This window comes from Dendrobates tinctorius, unplaced genomic scaffold, assembly GCF_039654945.1.
Source record: "Dendrobates tinctorius isolate UK_male_01 unplaced genomic scaffold, ASM3965494v1 ptg000083l, whole genome shotgun sequence".
In the NCBI taxonomy this organism is placed as follows: Eukaryota; Metazoa; Chordata; class Amphibia; order Anura; family Dendrobatidae; genus Dendrobates; species Dendrobates tinctorius.
The window spans coordinates 29,597,603-29,614,679 of NW_027361751.1; positions in this window are offsets into that span (position 1 = coordinate 29,597,603).

Here is a 17,077-nt window from a genome sequence, read left to right on the forward strand (position 1 = left end):
TTCGTCCAGTCTTTATAACCCTTCCCTTCCTAGGTTAGAGCCTTGAGACCTCTGAGCCAATTTTGAAAAACAAATTTTTGGTGAATCCTTACGAAGACCAGGCTCTCTTAAAGGGATCTCCTGTTTGGAAGTTAGGGCAAATCCCTCAGTGCTCTGATTCTGACTCCAGGGTTTTATTAAAGGGATCATTGGTATGCAAGTCAGGGCAAATCCACTCAGCGCTCTGGTTCTGATCCCAGGCTTTCTTAAAGGGATCCCCGGTATGGAAGTTAGGGCAAATCCACTCAGCGCTCTGTTTCTGACCCAAGGCCCCTCTTAAAGGGATCCCCGGTATGAAAGTGAGGGCAAATCCAATCTGCACTTTGGTACTGACCCCAGTCCATCTCTGGTATGGAAGTCAGGGCAATTGCCTTCAAATGCTCTGGTACTGACCCCAGGCTCTCTTAAAGGGATCTCCTGTACAGTAGTTAGGGCAAATCCCTCAGTGCTCTGGTTCTGATCCCAGGCTTTCTTAAAGGGATCTCAGGTATGGAAGTTAGAGTAAATTCCTCAGCGCTCTGATTCTCACCCCAGGGTTCTATTAAAGGGATCATTGGTATGCAAGTCACGGCAAATCCACTCAGCGCTCTGGTTCTGACTCCAGGCCTCTCTTAAAGGGATCCCCGGTGTGGAAGTTATGACAGTTCCACTCAGCGCTCTGGTTCTGACCCCAGGCTGACGGGATGATGTGGGATATTAGGGGTAGTAGTCCGGTGGCTCTGGCTGACGGGATGATGTGGGATATTAGGAGTGGTAGTCCGGTGGCTCTGGCTGATGGGATGATGTGGGATATTAGGGGTAGTAGTCTGGCGGATGTGACGGGATGATGTGGGATATTAGTGGTAGTTGTCCGGTGGCTCTGGCTGACGGGATGATGTGGGATCTTAGGGGTAGTAGTCCGGTGGCTTTAACGGGATGATGTGGGATATTAGTAGTCCGGTGGCTCTGGCTGATGGGACGATGTGGGATATTAGGGATAGTAGTCCGGTAGCACTGGCTGACGGGATGATGTGGGATATTATAGTGAATGTGGCTATGTAGAGTGGGCGGGGCTCTACACTCAGCTTTATATATATATATATATATGTATATATGTATACTGTATATAAATCAAGGCTTGACAAAGACGGGTCACCGTTGAAACGTCGCCACTTGAGGATCAGTAAAGTATCCACTTTTTTCACATTTAATTTGAGTGCTGCCTATTTTATTCCATATATATATATATATATATATATATATACACATAAAATTAAAAAAGAGGCAGCACTCCAAATTAAATGTGAAAAAAGTGGATACTTTACTGATCCTCAAGTGGCGACGTTTCAACGGTGACCCGTCTTTATCAAGCTTGATAAAGACGGGTCACCGTTGAAACATCACCACCTGAGGATCAGTAAAGTATCCACTTTTTTCACATTTAATTTGGAGTGCTGCCTATTTTTTTTATTTTATTAACTCGGCTGTCTTGACATTGCTGAATAGGTTTTGCACCAATTGTATAATTTTAATTTTGGTAGTGCTGCCCTTTATATATATATATATATATATATATATATATACTGTATATATATATATATATATATATATATATATATATAATCATTATAATTTGTTATAACTAACCGTAGTTAGTTACTATGCCCGGGCAGCACCGGGCTCTTCAGCTAGTACACAATATAAAATTGTTATCATTTGTATTTTTCTGTTTAAGTGCACATCTCAGCTGTGTTCAGGTGCATAAAACTAAGTTGTGACTATGCTTTGACCATTTAGCTTTCTCCTTCTCGGCACCCTTCTTCTGGAGGCAATAGCCTAAAGTGAAAAGATAAAAGATTAATGTATAGCAGCCAACAGTCCTAGATTTCCCAGGACACCTGGGCCAAAATGTGGGATCGGGGGGGTTGTATAATGTGAACCTTGCCCAAAAGTTGGAGTTCCTGAGCGGACAAAGGAGGAATCCCAAAAGTGCGGGGGTGGGATTAGGTTTAACGCCCCCAGAAATTTTGGCAATTATGCTAATGTCCCCATTAAATTTTGGAGCATCAGATCATAGAAAAAGTTTATGACAACGTGTGTCACTAAAAAATGTACCTGATCTGCACCTGTTCCTGCTTTGGCCCCTGCTCTCTTCTCATATGGCCGCCTTCCTTTGCAGGGCTTCACCTCAGGTTTCACCGGTTGCCCAGTGAATGCGGAGGTCATCAGTTGTCCAGCTGACAGTCTTCTCTGCAAAATCCTGTGGTTTTTCTAGGACCTGCAGCTGTCCATTTGTTTGCTGGTTAACCCTTCGTCTGCTGTAAGTACATCAAACTCTCCTCTGGACTTATTCACATGAGGCTTCAGCAATTCCTGGACTGGCTGGTCTTCTCCAGTTGTTTGTCTACATAGCTGGTTCTGTGTTTTCTGGTGTGTACTGTTCAGATTGCCTGTCATCCAGCTTTCCCATGTGCCTTGCCCTGGCAGTTTCGGCATCTCCTGCCCTCTGTCCCTCTGCTTATGGTCTGTGTGCTCACCCAGACTTGTGGCATAGTGAGTCCACTTCACCAGGTGATTTCTAACAGCACCGCTACTTTATATAAAGCTTACCATCAGATTGAGCGGGCTTCAGTGTTTCCACCATCAGATTGAGTGGGCTTCAGTGTTTCCACCATCAGATTGAGCGGGCTTCAGTGTTTCCACTACACAAATTGGCAGAATGCTAAACTTTCATCTGGGAGAATCTGTAGGCTTGTATGGGTGCAGTAAAGGGGCCAAAACACTTTTATTATTTTCTCAATATGGACATGTATGAGCGGGAGCTCCAAATGTCAAATGCATATGACAAACATAAATTCAACACTAAGGCCTCTTTCACACATCAGGTTTTCGCCGTCAGGCGCGATCCGGCGCTTTTGACAAAAACCGGATCCGGCGAAATGCAATGCCGGATCCGGTTTCCCCCCCATTGACTTGCATTAGAGCCGGATCGAGCCGGATGGCCATGCGTTTCATCCGATTTTCGCCGGATCCGGCAATGTGACGCGATCCGGCGTCTGGAAAAAACGGCTACTGTAACGTTTTTTGTCTACGGCGAAAAAGCCGGACACGCCGGATGCGGCGTGTCCGGCTTTTTCATACAATGAAAGCCTATGAGCGCCGCAATGCGCCTGATCCGGTGACAGCCGGATCCGGTTTTTTTGGTCTGAGCATGCTCAGTAGCTCTGCCCACAAGACATATATAAAAGCAAGACAGTGTGACCCTCAGCCACACCCAACATGCCACCCAAGCCAAGAACCAGGAGCAGGAGAAGGCAGCAGACATCTGCAGCAGCAGCACCATCAGCACCAGCCCAAATGGAGCAGCATGCTGAACAACGGGAGGGGAGTCCAGCAGCAGATGAGAGACGGTAATTATCAAATCCCCCATTCCTCCAAACTAGGGCTATGGAATATCAAGATATTCATTGGCCCTTTGTTTCTCTTTATTCAACAGCCGCCCAATAGATCCAGCAGCAGCAGCAGCAGCAGCAATGGCAGCAGCAGGAACACCACCCACAGCCATGGAGTCTGGCCATGAGGAAGACAGCACATCTTCTTCTGGGAGCCCTCCCTCGCATCGTCAGCGTTTGACGGTAAGTTTTTATTTCCAAAATCCATCATCTCTGGAATATATGTCTATTCATTGCCTTTTATTTCAAAACAGGAATCACAAGATGAAGAGGAGCTCCCAGAAGAAGAAGGAAGGGGTGGACAGACACCTGGAGTGGGCTCACAATTGGTAAGTTTTTTGCATCAAACGCAGAAACACAACATCACACTACACACAACACATAGAAAACAATGTTCTGCAGACCACACACAGCAAACAAATGCCTACATCCAAAGACATAACATTTTTTGTTTTCTTCTCTAGTCTTCCCAATCTGGTGCTCGGCCAAGAGGTCCTCGCAGTGCCTCCCGGGGTCGTCGGCGACAGCAACGCGGCGGTCACCAGCGTGTAAGTATAAATATTTTTGCTTTGTTTTTTTTTGCACTTTTTATTTCATTTCTTTTGTGGAGGCTAATTATGTTATTTTTGTCTTTTTCTTTAACAGCCTTCACAGCGTGCTCCCGACTCTGACTGTGAGGATGGAGGGATTGATGTGGACCGCCTCATCGATCTCGTCAGAGAAAGGGAGCCGCTCTGGAATATGGCTGACCGCCGCCACGCTGACCTTATCATTACCCGACGACTCTGGGAGGAAATCTGTTCGCTCCTTGTGGACCGCTGGGAGGACCTCGAAGCTCGGGCCCAGATTAAAGAGCGTAAGTATATACAGTACCGGTTGCTTGATTTAAACCAGTGTTTCCCGAACTCCAGTCCTCGTGGTCCCCACGGATCATGTGTTCAGGATTTCTATTTACTTTGGAAATCCTGAAAACATGACCCCTTGGGACCATGAGGACTGGAGTTTGGGAAACACTGATGTTGTATACTAACCACTTTGTCCTTTCTCGTTTCAGGGGAGAGAATTGTGAAGCGGTGGCGGTCTGTGAGGGATCGTTTCAAGAAGGAGTTCAATAAAGAGATGCGGGCCCCGAGTGGATCTGGAGGACGCAGGAGCAAGTACAAGTACGCACGAGCCCTGTCGTTCCTCCGGGAGACAATGCTCACCAGAAGGTAAATATTACACACCACATGTGACAAAAAAATGTTTACATGTAACTTTTTTTTTTCAGCCAGGGCCATACCATGTCACTATTTTAATTGTTTTTTTTTCTCTTTATTCCACAGCACGGTGAGCAGCACTCGGGAGCCTGCACGATTGGACCCTTCTGAGGCGATCCCTGAGGAGACCGGCACCGAGGGACACTTCGACCGCCCTGGTACATCTGCACCTTCCCAGCCTTCCCACACATTCGACCCATCTGTCCCATCCACCAGCACCAGCACAGGAGCATCGTGGCCGTCTACATTACATGAAGCTGCTGGTGAGGAGATCGCTTTCCCTTTACCCCACCCTTCTGCCCCTGCCACCTCTAGTACACCTGCGGGTACTGGGCGGCAGCGGCAGAGGGGTCAGGAAAAGAGTTATGCGCCAGAGTTCTTGCATCTGAATGCATCTTTCCAGAACTGTCTAAAAGTCTTGTCAGAGCAAATCTCCGCAGGCTTTCAGCAGATCAACTCCAGCATTCTGGAGGTGAAGACACTTCTGCAAACCATGCATTCAGAAGCAAGATCTTCGCCAAACCACACCTTTTTCAGGTCTGTTGTGGAGCGCATGGCAACACTATCTCCTACCCAGCAGATGCATGTAATGCATTCGTGCCACGGTGCTCTACAGCAGGTTACCTCCCAACCTCCACCTCCCACCACTGTAGTTCCTCCACCTGCACCCCCTCCAGCCACTTTCCATCCTCCCCCTCCTATTACATCTGCACCCCCTCCAGCCACTTTCCATCCTCCCCCTCCTATTACATCTGCACCCCCTCCAGCCACTTTCCATCCTCCCCCTCCTATTACATCTGCACCCCCTCCAGCCACTTTCCATCCTCCCCCTCCTATTACATACCAGCAACCTCCCCAGTACCAGCAACCTCCCCAGTACCAGCCAACTACCCAGTACCAGACATCTCCCCACTTCCAGCAACCTGCCCCGTACCAAACTCCTTCCCCGTACCAAACTCCTTCCCCATACAACTTTCCATCAACATCATCTGCTCCTACAGTCCCTGCCCAACCCTCCACTCCACCGCCCACCACCTCTTCTGCCTCCCACATGTCCACCCATTCTGTAGCTTTTTCCACACCATCACCTCTAACTGTTCCTTCCCCACCACGATCCCAGTCCTCTCTCCACACTCCCAGTGTCGAAGTGTCCCGCAGCCCCTCCAGCAGTATTTCCACCCCACACTACACAGATTTATAATGTGTGTTTTTTAATAAAAATGGTCATTTGGTTTAAAACATTTATTAAAAAAGTTTTTTTCACATTAAAAACATTTTACAAAAAAAAAATATTTTAAATAAAAGTTAAATTATCGTTTTACACTGGTTGTCTGTCATTTCTTTCTGCGGAGAACTATGTTTAAAAAAAAGGTTAAATACAGGGTATTTCAAAGGTAAAAAGGTATTCAAAACCAGGTGTATAACTGTGGGTAAATTTTAGCTTTTTGCCACAGTTGTGTTCCTGGTTGTGTTTGAAGCAAAGTATTTCAACTAAAAAGTTGTGTTTATTGTTGGTGATTTCCTAACAATGTACACAACTTTTGTTAAAAGGTGAAATACTTTGCATAAAACACAACCAGGTACACACCTGTGGCCTAAAGCTAAAAATAGAGACCATGACAAGATAGCCAACTTTGGTTGGCAAAGGTATATACTGTTGGTACAGAAGGTACACAAGTTTGGTTGGGCACAAATCTTTCACACTCTGTCATCCTGCCAGTGTACTCTGCCTTGAGGTGACATAAAGTATAGTGCAAAATTGTCCCTCATTACTGAAACCGACACAGAACTTCTAGTGGTAATGTCATGGTAATCTTGCAAGGTGGTTTCTTCAGAGGTGTCCTCAATGGAAATGGGTTCCTTGCAGATAACAAAATTGTGGAGTACCATGCAAGCTTTGATCACCTCGTCAACAGTTTCTGTCTTGAGGTTGATCGCAGTCAATAGGACCCGCCATTTGGCTGTCAGAATACCAAAGGTACATTCAACCATTCTTCTTGCTCTTGTGAGGCGGTAATTAAAAATGCGTTTTGGTCTTGTCAATCCTCTGCTAGAGTACGGTTTCAAAAGGTGTTCTGACAGCTGGAAGGCTTCATCCCCTACACAGACAAATGGCATAGGTGGACCAGATGTTTGCGGCAGCGGTCTAGGTGGTGGGAACTGGAAGGTGTTTCCATACAGTTTACGCCCCATGGCAGACAGTTTGAAAACTTGAGAGTCATTGGAGCGGCCATAGGCCCCAATATCAACAGCAATAAATTTGTATTCCGCATCAGCGATGGCCATGAGGACAATTGAAAAATATTTCTTGTAATTGAAATATTCCGATCCCGATCCGGCTGGCTTTACAATGCGGATATGTTTCCCGTCCACAGCGCCCAAGCAGTTGGGAAACTGACATATCTGTTGAAACTTGTCAGCAATTTCAATCCACCTCTCTGTTGTGGGCTCTGGTAAAAACTCTTCAGCTAAGGAGTCCCACAGTGCACGGCATGTGTACTTCACTATTCCAGATATGGTGGAAATCCCGAGTCTGTACTGGAAATGCAGTGACGAAAGGGATTCTCCAGTTGCAAGAAATCTGTGGGGAATTAAAAAACAATAAATTAGTTTTAAATCACAGCATTACATACCAAAACTGACCTATAACACTTGGAGATACAAACTACCACCAACAAGATTGCAGTGAAAGTGTGCTCTGATGCGAGCATATCCAATAAATGTGGCTTACCTTAAAGTCACCATCAGACGCTCTGCGGGTGAAACAGAGAAGCGGCAATAGGTGTCCGCTTTTCTTATGAGGTGTGCAATGCGCTCCACCAAGTAATCAAAATTCTCCATTTCATCCGAACATATCCAAAAAATGTATCCGGGTTTCGTCGAAGGTCCATGCAGAGTGTAGAATAGACCCCACGCGTCATTCTCTTGGCTGTGATGGGGTGGATCCACAAACGTCGTCTACGATGCCTGATGCGCTGCTGTCTCGCTCTCTCCTTCTCCAGAACAATCACCCTCAAACGATTCGCCTCCGCTATAAAATCCGCCAAATTCTTCAAAATATTTCCAATCACAACATCCATCTTCGCCAGTAACTTGCTCTTCTCTCCAACCTGCACTTTCTCCTCTCCAACCTGTCAAAGAAGGGCTGTAGGAACACGCTATATATAGTTTTCCAGTAGCCAATCCCGTTCGGAAGGCCACAAGGGTCAATTTTAAAAACCGGATCCGGCGTAATCCGTCGAAAAACGGATAGAAAAACGGATGAACCGGATGAGACGGATCCGTTTTTTTCTGTCAAGAACAAGACGGATCAGGCAGAAAAACGGATCCGGCACATCAGGTTTTACAAAACATTTGCCGGATCCGGCGTTCCGACACGACGCCGGATCGCGCCTGACGCCGAAAACCTGATGTGTGAAAGTAGCCTAAAGAAAACATTTCAGTGACAGAAACCATTGCACTCCATGCAAAGGGAAGAAAAACATGCAATCCATTTATCTGTGTAAAATGTTTTACCAGCCCATGCACTTGACCAGGGTCAACTCCAGGTTTTCGTGGGCCCCTTTAACACATGCCACAATTCATGATGCACAGATATGGCTGAGAAATATAGGTATAGTACAATGCCAAAGATTTCACTTACTTCTTACATTACATGAGTGATATCTATTGTAAATTCTACTAGCTCAGAAACCGGCGAATCTTCGCAGTGCACAGACTGAATGCAGACTTTTCATTTTAGACCGTACAGTATACTCCTTCATACAGTATTATGGGCACCACATAGTCCTCCATCCAGTATATAATGGACCCATATAATGCTCCATACAGTATAATGAGCCCCATATATTGCTCCATACAGTATAATGGCCTCATATATTGCTCCATACAGTATAATGGCCCCATATATTGCTCCATACAGTATAAGGAGCCACATATATTGCTCCGTACTGTATAATAAGCCCCATATATTGCTTCATACAGTATAATGGCCCCATATATTGCTCCATACAGTATAATGGCCCCATATATTGCTCCATACAGTATAATGAGCCCCATACATTGCTTCATACAGTATATAATGGCCCCACATATTGTTCCATACAGTATAATGAGCCCCATATATTGCTTCATACAGTATATAATGGCCCCATATATTACTCCATACTATATAATGGCCCCATATATTCCATCCATACAGTATAATGAGCCCCATATATTCCATCCATACAGTATAATGAGCCCCATATATTGCTTCATACAGTATAATGGCCCCATATATTGCTCCATACAGTATAACAAGCCCCATATATTGCTCCATACAGTATAACGAGCCCCATATATTGCTTCATACAGTATATAATGGCCCCATATATTGCTCCATACAGTATAATGAGCCCCATATATTGCTTCGTACAGTATATAATGGCCCCATATATTGCCCCATACAGTCTAATGAGCCCCATATATTACTCCATACAGTATAATGACCCCATATATTCCATCCATACAGTATAATGAGCCCCATATATTGCTTCATACAGTATAATGAGCCCCATATATTGCTTCATACAGTATAATGGCCCCATATATTTCTCCTTATAGTATAATGACCCCATATATTGCAACATACAATATAATGGCCCCATATATTGCTACATATATAAGAAAATAAATAAATACCTGCCTCTCCTCGTTCCCCACTGCTGTGGTGTCCTCGGCATCTTCTGACTCTCTGCACTGCTCGGCAGATAGCAGGCTGTGAGTCAGAAGACGCTGAAGAGACCAGAGCATCGTTGAACAAGAAGAGGTGAGTATTTGAGAGGGGGTGGTGCCAGCACTGGCCCAGGGCTCCCCCCGATTCATGGGCCCCATAGTGTGCCAGTGTCCGCAACGGTAAGTGGGCCCTCCCATTTATCCAAGGATCCAGCACTCGCCAAGGTTCGCCGGGTGGTGACGCTGGCCCTGCACATGACCATATTACACTTTTTTATGCACAGCCACAGTTGTTACATACATCCCTGTTCATAAAGACATACAGAGTTTTTTTCTGTAAGATATAAATTTAGAGGCAGGTGTCAACGGTTGTAGATTCTCTTATTTGAGAGGATCAGAGAGAATCTGGACGATTATGCAAATGAGACCAAAAGGAAAAACCGCTGGCACCACTTCAACACCAAATTCAAAAGAAAGATGGGATCAAAGAAAAAAATATTCGGGTTATAATCACCATATCTTGCTGCGCTCAACTTAAAACATGTATTAAATCATGTGTTTCAGAGGAAAGTGAGACACGCAGCAATCACTGCTGGCAATTTCAATAAAAGGCACTGTATTTTGTTTTATTGGTGTGATCCAGAAGAAGCGTGTACTCATGCAAAACAGCTGTTGCACATTTCATTGATGTCTCTGTGTGCAACCCTATGACCGGAGTCACACTACAGCGAGATACAGCTGAGTCTCGCAGGTTAAAACCAAGCTCTGGCACCGGCACTCCGGAGCGCAGCGTGCAGCTCCATGTATTGCTGTGCGGCTGCACGCTCCGCTCCGGAGTGCCGGTGCCAGAGCTTGGTTTTAACCTGCGAGACTCGGCCGTATCTCGCTGTGTGTGATCCTGGCCTATGACTGAAATAAAGTGCCTTTTATAGAAATTGCCGGTGGTGAGCGCCGCTTCTCTTCCCTTTCTCTGAAACCCTGGATTATGAAAATAACACTCTGATCAAACTCTGATTAGACTTTGATCACTATGTGATCTGATTCTCTCGGATGAGGAGAAGATGTAGAAAAAGATTTCTCCATCTTCTCCATTGTTTCAGCATGCAGAAATTGGATTGCACTCAGATGACATCCGATTGCAGTCCGATGTTTTCCAAGAACTCATTGAAGTGTGATCGGAATATTAGATCAAACTCGGGCATGTAGCGATTTTTAAATTAAACATTTGCATGGCCCCATGGACTAACATTGGTCTGTGTGGGATTCGATGTTTTGTCGGCTCACACTCAGACCGAAAATACGCTTGTCTGCTGCACCTGCCATAGCAGTTATAAAATAAGAGTATGGGCAGCAGTCAAGATCTGCAAAATATTTAGTCCTTCCCCACATCCTCTCTTCATAGTGAGTATGAGAGACTGTGCTGTACAAATGCCAACATTGTGGTCATGGGGGAGCAGTGTCAGATGTTCAGCTGTTTCCTGAGTTGAAGTCCTCAGTGAGGTCATGTAAACTAAATGTGACTTTACATTTAGGAAGTTGGGAAATCTATTTTGAGCAAGAAGAATTTTCAGACCTAAATATGAAATAAACAAGAAATATATATTTTTTTTTTGCAGAAAAAAACTTTTTTTTAGAATTTTAGGTTGAAGAGTTAAAAAAAATAATTCAGGATGGAACTAGTCAAATAAATTATGAATAGCGATAAACACACAAGCACGTCACCGCTCACTAAACCATGAGTAAACATTTCAGGAGGATAAACATTGAAAGGGTTATTATCACCTGAAGACAAACCCCATCCATGTCACCTATAGGACTGTATAGACAACTTGGATTGGATCCTCCAGTGCAAGAATGGCTTCATATCTAACAGGCAATCCGCAGGCAGCCAGCCATTTGCATGGTGCATGTAATGCTACATCTCTACTTGTATGTCTAGAAACAGCATTCCTAGGGATAAATGACCTCATTTTTTATTAATACATATATTTTAATTTTTTTTGGCAAAGTTTCATTTTTATATATATTCATTTATTTCACAATCTGTATTTTAAAAAATGCAAATCTCACACTGACCACTGCAACTATTTTATTAGACATTTGTTCTTTGCAGAAAATGTTTCAAAAGTGTCATTATCATCACAGACAGAATTACAATGACAGGTAACACCTGTATAAGCATCAGATAGTGTAAGGGCCCCGTCACACACAGCGAGATCGCTAGCGAAATCGCTGCTTTTGTGACGCATCAGCAATCTCTCCAGCCATCTCGCTGTGTGTGACATCCATCAGCGACCGGCCCCACCGCCGGGTATCGCTGATCGTGCAGGATCGTCCTGGGCCATTTTTTGATCGTTGGTCTCCCCCTGGCTTGTGGCAGCGGGAGACCAACGATCAGCGACGCTGCACGCTGGTATCTAGGGTAAATCGCGGGTAACTAAGAGACCCGTTGTTTACCCTAGATACCAGCTTGCTCGCTGGTCCTGATCGCTGGGGAGTCTGTCTATGTGACAGGTCACCAGCGATCAGCCTAACTATGTCCCAGCTATCCCATCCATGTCAGATCGTTGGTGGGATCGCTGGGACATCGTTGTGTGTAACGGGGCCTTAACACTTGATCCACCACTTACAATACGGGATTTCACAGCTCTTTCTTATCCTTCTCACTTCACAATGATCTTTTCACACGCTCATTAGATGCTTCAATACAAAACACTGGGTCTGAGTCAGTATAACGCTGCTAATGTACATGAGGATTTCTTGAAAGAACAGAAAGTAGAATTCTAGAATTCCCCCAGCGGACAGTGTGACAATGACAAGATTTCCAAAATGTTCTTTTACTATACATTCTTTCAACAGTACTGAAGGAGATAGCAGAAGAAATTTTTGAACCCCTCTCCATAATATTTGAAAATTCATGGAGAACAGGAGAAGTCCCAGAAGACTGGAGAAGAGCAAATGTTGTTCCTATCTTCAAAAAGGGGAAGAAGGTGGATCTAGGGAACTATAGGCCGGTGAGTCTGACTTCTATACCAGGAAAGATCTTTGAACAAATTATTAAACAACATGTATGTCAGTACCTGGATAAGAATGAAGTGATTAACCAGAGTCAGCATCGGTTTGTAACTAATAAGTCATGTTAGACTAACTTAATTTCCTTCTATGACAGAATCACTGATTGGGTGGATCAGGGAAATGCTGTAGATATAGTATATCTTGACTTCAGCAAAGCATTTGACAAAGTATCTCACACAATCCTTATTGAAAAAATGGCTAAGTATGGAATGGACAAGGCAATTGTTAGGTGGATTCATAACTGGCTTAGTGATCGGACCCAAAGAGTGGTCGTAAATGTCTGCACATCCAGTTGGAAGAATGTCTCAAGTGGGGTACCACAGGGCTCTGTTCTGGGCCCTGTATTGTTCAACATCTTTATCAACGATTTAGATGAAGGAATTGAGGGTAAACTGATTAAATTTTCTGATGACACAAAGCTAGAAGGGATAGCTAATACTAGAGAAGAGAGAGAGAGGATTCAAAAAGATATAAATAAACTGGAGCAGTGGGCAGCAACTAACAGAATGGTTTTTAACAGGGAAAAATGCAAAGTACTACATCTGGGCTATAAAAATGAAAAAAAATATACAGAATGGGAGGAATAGGCCTAAGCAACAGCACATGTGAAAAAGACTAGGGTATACTAATAGATCACAGACTGAATATGAGTCAACAGTGTGATGCAGCAGCAAAAAAGGCAAATGCAATTCTAGGATGTATTAACAGAAGCATACAGTCTAGATCATGTGAAGTCATTATTTGCTGCGCGAAACGATCGTCGCTGCTATTTCCTTTTTGCACCCGTTCTCCCGCTGATATGCTTTTACAATAAAGCCTTGACTACACTACCCGGTGAGTGCCGTTCTTTTCTACTATTTTTAGCTATGTGGATTAGCTCATTTTCCATGAATGTGCACCTATGGGTATAACAGTTGTATTGCCGGCTGCGTCTCTTCCATACACGTATGATGGTTCGGATGTGTGGACTATTATGACGGTGCTCGCCTTCTATTTCTGGACTTTGCATTGCTGATTTTCTATTTGGGCTGGAGCACGCATTTTTTAGCCACTTTCCCGGCCAGATAAGAAAGATTGGATTTATAAGAGCGCAGTGTGTTCCGACTAATTCCTTATGGAGTCGGCGGCTTTCTCTGTGTCAAGTGGCCTCTTAGCAGGTCGGGAGAACGTGGATGCGTTTTTTAAGGAATGCGATCAACGAGATGAGGTTTTTTCTTTGAGTACCAAGAGTTTGGAACACAAATTTGGCATTTTACTGGAAAAGGAGATGAAGCTTTTTTGGACAACTCTCTCAGTTCTTATATAGATTGTGGCCGTGTGCCTCGGGGTTTAAGAATTTATAAGGACATATCACATTTTAAAGATACTGTAACTCTAATTTCAAGACTGAATGGGACAATACTTTTTTGGAGTGTTCCCAGAAACTTTTACAACTGGTCATAAAGTATAACGTGCAGTGCTATGAGGATCTGAATAAGGACACAACTAAAACCAAGGAGGAATTGAGGTCCCGTCTAACTGAACAACAGTGGTCGGTTTTAAATAAAAAAATGGACACCAAACTTATTCCAATTCAAGCAGATATTAAGCAGAAAAAAAGAGAAATTTGTCAGAGATAAAGCTGACTTTGAATCAGGACATATTTTCACTTGGAATAAAGTTAATCGTGGCAGAGATAAGATTGGCCCGCCGCGTTTCAGGGGGAATAGGCGCCCCAGGGAATATAAAAAAATCAGAGGGAATATCTAACTACTGATTCTGATTCCAGTTACTGTGACGACAACTCGGTGATGACCAATTTGAGAGATATTACATCGGTTTGTGAATCTGATACTGCGCATACTTCCGCAACACAGGTCCCTTTAGGTGGAGAACGAGACGAGGGGACAAGAGGAGGAGGCGTTATGCCCCAGTACAAGAGGAAAATGGTGACTTGGAACAGGAAGGAGAGATAACCCTTTCAGATGATATGGTGATTAATTTAACCGACCATCGTTTGTCACGGGCTCACCATTCTTTATTATCCAAAGGTTTGAATTTTTGCCTTCCCAGGAACGTAGATTTTGTGGACTTTAAGATTGACCTTTTTAAGGCAGTCAGAAAAATTCATTTGCACAAATCTTTTTTGAAAAAATCTGACCTTGCCGCACCTGACGTGGTTGGCCCGTGCACTGTGGCTCCATTGGGTTTTCTAGCGGACTCCAGTGCATTTGCAACCGTCAGGGAAGATGTGGCTTTATTAAACAGTTTATGTGAAGTGAATGCTTCCGCAGGAAACAATGATGTAGGGGTTTTTGAATCTGTTAAACCTTTTACGAGGGGTGTAAAATCCACATTTATGCCTCCGATTTCTCCAGGTAACGTGATTGATTTGTTTGAAATGCAGGTACTAAAGGATGTGAAGGCTTTGGTTAACAAGAGGGCTCCCTCTAATCTATCTCCTGAGGAAAAGCGAGCATTGTCAGAGATCATTAAGTGGTCTGATGTTGTGGTAAGAACCGCAGATAAAGGTGGCAACACGGTGTTGTTACCAAGGTCACTTTATTTGAATGAAGCCACCAGACAACTTTCAGATGTTAATACTTACATGAAACTTAAGAATGAGCCCACAGGGAAATTTAAAAATGATCTTCGTTCTTTTCTCAGGAGATATGTTGAATTAGGGGTTATCCCCAAGAAATTGGCAGAACGCTTCCTACCGGAGTTCCCCAAAAAACCCTATTGGTACTATATTCCTAAAATACATAAGTCTATGTCTTGCCCTCCCGGCCGACCCATTGTGTCTGGGATAGGGTCTTTTACTGAACCTCTCTCCCAGTACATGGATTGGCTGCTTCGTCCTCTTCTTGGCAACATCTCCTCATATATAAAGGACACCAAAGATTTCTTGAAAGTTGTCAATGATTTTGAATGGCAGCCTGGTTTTTCTCTTGTGTCCATTGATGTGGAAAGTCTTTATGCTAAGATTCCCCAGGATTTAGGGGTAGATGTGATAAGCGAAATTTTAGCCACAACAGACAAGGATGCTGCATTCATTGACTTTGTATGTGAGGGGATCCGTTTTGTTTTGAGGCACAATGCATTTAAATTTCACAACACTTGGTACTTACAACAGGTCGGGACCGCGATGGGGAATCCGGTGGCGTGCACTTTCGCCAATCCTTTTTTGGCCGTTTTTGAAAACAGGCATATCTATTCACTTTCTAACGTCTTTTTGAAACACATCAAGATGTATAATAGATATGTGGATGATGTATTCATTGTGTGGGACGGCCCCCCTGATACATTTGACAATTTTGTGGAGTATCTTAATAATTTGGGTGACATGAATATGTCATTTACTTGCAAATTTGGGGGCAGCTCAAATGAATTTTTGGACGTTCTCTTAGAGGTTAGAGAGGGTTCTCTCTTTACTTCAGATTTTCGTAAACCATCATCCACTAATGCCATGCTTCACTATGACAGTTATCATCCTTTTTACATGAAAAATTATTTACCGTATAGTCAGCTTCTTAGACTAAAATGGATAAATAACACCCAGAAAGGCTTTGCTGACCAATCGCGAGAATTATATAACAGATTTTTGAAGAGGGGTTACCCCAAAAACCTGTTAAAAAAACACAGACCAGGTTTAATCAGAATTCCAATGGTGAGACGAACAAAAGGGTTAATTGCAAGAAATATGAAAAGAGGTTTGTTTTTTCGTTTGATTTTGGTCCTATGGACGGGGCAGTCAGGTCTGCAATTCGTAAAAATTGGCACATTTTAAGTCACGATACTGATTTATCAGAAGTGGTGGAGAGAGGACCCCTTTTTGCTTGTAGGAAAAGTGTCAGTTTAAAGGATATTCTTGTACATAACCGTATGGAAGACCCACATAGTAATTGGCTCAATTCGATGCCCCCGAAAGGTAATTATCGATGTGGGCAGTGTCCGTTTTGTTCTCATCACATTCTTGACCGTTGTTTACGTATAGGTGCGGTAACTCATTATGTCACTGATTTTATTTCATGCAAAACCACTCATGTTGTTTATGTTTTATTTTGTCCTTGCAAGTTTTTTTTTATATAGGGAAAACTATACGTCCTCTTTATGTTACCGTAGGTTTAGGGAGCACTTTAATTCTATTTTGACAGGTAAAGGGGTCCCTAGACTTATTAACCATATGAGAGAAGCACACTGTGGCCATCCCGATGCATTATCATTTGCCGGCATAGAAAGGGTTACTCTACCCTCACGGGGAGGTGATTTGAATAGGTCTTTACTGAAACAAGAGGCCAGGTGGATTATGCAAACCCGTGCTTTAGAGCGCACGGGACTCAATGAGAGGATTGAAATGTCTGTCTTTTTGTGAAAAAGGAATTTTTTTGTGAAAAATCATTATTTTTCCTGCTTTTTTCTGGTCAGTTTTTTCTATTTTTCCTTTTTTTCCTTTTACTTATGGTACCATTGTATGCACTATGTATTTTTGTTTTCATTTATGTGAACTATGTAATTTTTTGTTGCATTGTTGATTGCTCAGCAGGTGAGCGGCACCGGTGGGAGGGGTCCTGACTT